This window comes from Lipotes vexillifer, unplaced genomic scaffold (genome assembly GCF_000442215.2).
Source record: "Lipotes vexillifer unplaced genomic scaffold, Lipotes_vexillifer_v1.1 scaffold1314, whole genome shotgun sequence".
NCBI classification, from domain to species: Eukaryota; Metazoa; Chordata; class Mammalia; order Artiodactyla; family Lipotidae; genus Lipotes; species Lipotes vexillifer.
In genome coordinates this window covers 1,104,308-1,109,498 of record NW_006782803.1, presented here as the reverse complement: position 1 = coordinate 1,109,498, position 5,191 = coordinate 1,104,308, and positions in this window count along the sequence as shown.

Below are 5,191 nucleotides of genomic sequence, written 5' to 3'. Positions count from 1 at the left end.
AAAGAGTGAAAGCGGAAAGGAGGAAAAGCCATTCCAAGAGCATGTTACTGAGCTGATCATAACTGTGAACAACTGAAAATCCACCACACTACAGGCCTTTTAAGGTCCTGTGTATAATGCACCTCAAAATTAACTGCCTAAGGGATAAAGAACTGTTTATTCAGTAACTCTCACCCACTATCAGTCAAGTGTTCCCTCATAAGGTATAAATTTCCTGGCTTGTGTATGCGTCAGAATAGCTCAGCAAGTTCTTGCATGCCTCCGTGTGGTGATAGCAGAGAAGCCTGAGGGCAAGTGAGCAACTTGTGGTACCGTTGAGGTGAGATACCATCAGATTACCCCTGCTTGCAATTGATTATTTAGAAATTGCCAGAGTAAAACACTGGGAGAATCTTTGGTCATGTGTCCAGTTTTTCAACTTCTCTGCTCTAAAATGGGTCCCTTATTTTGAGGCAGTGTTATGTGTGAACTCATACTAGTAAACCAAGCGTTCTGTAAGCTTCCCATATTGATGATGTTAGAGTCACTAGAAGCCGGGAAGGAAAAGTTATATCCAGAACAGGTGTCAACTCCATTAAGGATGAATTGCTGTCCCTTCTCGGGCTAACATATTTCAATAATACTTTATTCGTAGTGTCAACATAAGAACTTGTTGCAGACCTCAGGATTCTCTTGATTATTTTAACACACAGTAACTAAGTAATCGAAGGAGTTTCCAGGCCTCATCAATGCCAGGGACAGTTTCACATTAGAGACTGACCAGTGTGGCGTTTCCACGTTCTTTAACACTGAATGCACTCATCATAGAGCAACTTGATAGTTGCAGAATTTTATTCTATAAAAGATGGTTGCTGTTTGTTTATTTTTGTGACTACATTGCCATGGCCTCACCAGAGACATTGAGGGGAAAAATTATTTAATTAACTGCAGCTGCCAATGTTGAGTCACCTGCAATCTCTCTATATATTAGAGGAAAACATGCCCCTTTACTAGATAAAAGTTTGTGGAATTCACTCAACATCCAGTAAAGTTTTAGTAGGTGTTCACTGTATGCCAGTAGATACAAGCTTGTATGTGGGAACACAGCAGTGAATCAGAGAGAGATGGCTCCTGCTCTCTGGCAGCAGATAATGTGCTTATGAAGAAAGGAAGTTCATATATGTGATTAGGTGGTGGTTTGCAGTGTGGATGGTTTTGTTTTTTTAATGGATGTAGTGTGTGTATAATTTAGGGTGTATGTGAAGACTAGCATTGGCCTTAATGAATAACTAACTCACTGGGCTGATGGTCTTCCAAACTTTGATTATTGCTATCCAAAACAACATATGTTACTCAAGGATTCCTCAAAAGAGAATACATGTCATTTCCTGTCAGCAGTCAAATATGTTAGAAAGAGGATGTGAAAAGGCTGTTGGAGGTCAGACTGCCTGGTCTGGTCTTCTAATTTTCTTAATTTTTTTCTGACAATTTCTTTGTCTTTTTGCTGTACTTTCCTAAGGATTCTTACTTGTCTGTTTTATAAAAGCCACCTGAAGCAATTTAAGCAATATCTTCTCATATCTGTGCATATGTGAATGATATCGTTTGTTTTTGTCCCTTTTTTGATTGCTTACAGCATCATAGTCCACTTTAAAGGCATCTCTTCTCTCAAAGGTCAGTCAAGACTTGGCATTGTGCTCATGGGTAAGAGTGGGAGACAAAAACTTGACTGGAATTCCTATATGGCTTAAGTTGCTCTCTAAGCTTTTCTGAGTGGGTTGTTTCTGAGGAAACTCTAGGGTCAATATGTTGGGACAGTGAGATTGTTCAGGGTTCTGAGTTCCGAAGTTTTGGCAGCCAACTGAAGGGGGCGCGCTGGGGATGTTTTTGCCTTCAATGTTTGGAGGTGACTTAATCCTCCTGTTGCAGAAATACATCCTCCAAGATCCACCTGGAGCTCCCAATACAGAGACCCTCTTTTTCCTCTGGGCCAGAGACTAAACCTGCAGACTTCTGTTGGGGATGGTGAACTTCTGTTCAATTCCCCTGACGTGTGGTATGAGAGAGGGACCCAACTTCTCAAACAGTGTTCACTGTAGTCCCTTGAGTTGTTACCCACTTTCACACTTAGTGCCGCTGCCATGGTGCTTCTTGAAATACAAATTGTGTTGGTTCTTTGTTTTCCCTACTGCCAACTTTAATTTTGGCCTTTTTGGGTGTGCTAAGCCAGTTATTCTTGTGAATTAGAGAAAAGTGTTTCTCCAAAATACACAGGTCTCCCTGGGTGAGCATACAGTGAAGAGCTGGATTTTACATCCCACTGGCCCTCTTCCCAGCCTCTGTCATACACAGTGGCCATTGTCAGCACAGGCCCACCTGCTGCGTTTACCTCATCCTTGTGAAAAAAAAATTTTTTTTTTAAACTTTCCTTTGCAAGAGCTTAAATGAGTGTGTGTTTTTCGGAGGAAGATAAATTACACATATTTATTTGACCTGCCATCATAACCCAGAAATGGTATTTAGGAATTTAAAAAGTCAGATAAATAGAATATTCTGGAGCCATTATTCAGAGATTTATGTTCCACCTCTGTGGGTAAGTAGAATTATCTGGTCAGAACTCTTAAGACAGATCATGTAGCAACTGTGATCAGAATATTGCTGCATAAGCAACCCTGAAGAACATACTATTTGCAAAGCAAATTCAAAACCACATACTTGGCTTGAATCAGATAATGAAGCTTAGACGTCAGTTAGGAGAAGCTTGATATTTAAAACTAATTAAGGAGTTGTGAAAATTGCACATAAATATATTACTCAGCATGCCTTGCATGGCTCAGTAATTGCAGAGCATTATTCATCTCACTTAGCGACCTCCCGTTCAGCGGTGAAAACAGTTTTTTTTCCTTCTCAATGATGGAAGCCAGGAGCTCTTTACTCTTAAGCTAAGAGTTCCCACACTCCAGCTCTTCTAGTAGGTTGGAAATTAGTACAGTCACAAGGGACTCTGAACTTTCTCTTTCACAGAGATGTGTAGGCAGGGATGCATAACATGGATTAACCAGGAATGCATAACATGGATTAACTTTATCAGAATTTAGGAATGTATTTTAGACAGAAGACCTGTATAAGAGGCAATTCTCTCATATTCTCTCTCCTTCCCTCCCTCCCTCCTCCTCCTCTCTCTCTTTCTAATTTTTTTTTCTTTTTCTAATTTTATTTTTCAGGTTAGAGAATGCTTCAGTGACCACATTCTCTGCCTGCAACCAATAAGTGTCATTACCTATGCCCACCTCTACAGTTGCCAGCTCCCTCACACAAACTAAAGCTGATGTCCTCCTATAGTAGCCCATTACATCACAGTGCTCGCTCTTCCCCTTCAGAAAAACTTGCCCATCTGTGTCCCATGAACTCTGTGGGCCCCGTTCTGGGCATAGAAATATCTTCAGCCAAATAAAATTTTCTGAAGTATGATTTATATTTGTTTTATTTTCTCCTTATCACCTGTCCATTAAGGTCTGTATTCATTAGCTCGGCTTCTAACACTCCCAGAATTTGCCTTCAGTATAGCTTTACCATTTACAGTCTATATCTCCACCAAGTTGGATGACTTGCTATTTCTCTAAAAATGTACACTTCCCTGATTTCATAGATTAGCACTTGCCAACCTCTCCCTCTGGAATTTCTTCTCCTTGCCCATCTAAATTGTATCCATCGATTAAGTCCCACATCAAGAGTCACTTCTTCAGCCAAACTGGTCTTCTGACTTTACAAACTTTGCAACACTGAATTTGATCTTATGCACAATATTTTTATATAATTCCCCTTACTCAATTTCAGTCACTTTAGACAAATTCTTTAAAAAAAAAAAAAAAAAAATTCCCTCCAGGCAAATAGTAGATACTGAATAATTCTTTCCTGAATGAGTGGCATACTGAGTCTCAGAGTATTATTTTTTTTTGGCAGTTAGATTTATACTAGATTCTATTTGGTTAGAGAGAAGACATTTGCTTTATAAGAGAAAGTTTGTTGGTTTTGTAACTTAAAGGTTTAAGTGGGCATGTACATTGCTTCTTCATGATGAGTGTGAGATAAATTGTGAATTGGTTGAATTTCCTTTGTACCTGATTGTCGGGCAAATTCTTGTAAATATTCCACAAGTGTTTGAAAACAATGTGTCCTGTTTCTCTTTGCTGGAAACAAGTTTATTTAAGAAATATCGAAGAACTACTATATGCCAGGTACTCTTTCGGGCACTGGGAAGTATAGTGTCATACAAGTACTCATGGAACCTTTTTTCTAGTTTAGGGATAGGCAAACAAATGAATAAACATATAGTATTATGTCACATCGTGTTAAATGCTAAAGGCGATTATAAAGAAGTGTTAAGGAAAGTGGTCAGTTAAGTCTTCTCTGAAGAGATTTTTGAGAATAAATCTAAGTACAGTGAAAGAGCAGGCTATGTTATGCTGTGGATGAGTATCATTCCAGGCAGAGAGGACAACCACAGCAGTCGCCCTGAGGGTGAGATTGAGCTTGGAATGTATGGCTAGAAATGATTAATCAAGAGGGAAATCGGGAGGAGTCAGAGATAAAGGTGCAAGGTCATGTAGCATTTTGTATGCTGTGGAAAAGAACCTGGACTTGACTTTGAATGAGATGGAAGCCACCGAATGCTTTCAGCAGGTACGTGGTATGATTTAATCATAGGGGCTAGGCACGGCACTGGGAGATCAGTTGTAAGTTGATTTCAATCCTTTAAATGAAATGTGATGAGGTCATGGGTTAGGGAAAGGGCACTGGAAGTGGTCAGAAGTGTTCAGATTCAGGAGACATTTAGAAGTTGTAGACAAGCAGACTTATTCTGATGATTGAATAACATCGTAAATAGGGGACTGAAGCATGACTCAGAGGTTTGGGGCCTAAACATCTTAGGAAATTTGTCAACCACTTAATGAGCTAGAGAAAACTTGGGAAAGAGCCAGTTGATGAAAAACCTGCTGTCAAATCTTTCCATTTTAATGACTGGTTTTACATTTTTTTATTTGTCTTTTGTCTACTAACTTTAACAATGATGGGCATAGGTACAGATCTGCTTTTTTTTTTACCCTGCTCAGATTATCCTGTCTATGCTATAATAACTTTGGTGTTTTTTTTGCAGTCTTGGGACATTTTTTTTGAACGACAGCCATTCTTGCTCTTTTCCTTTCTAAAA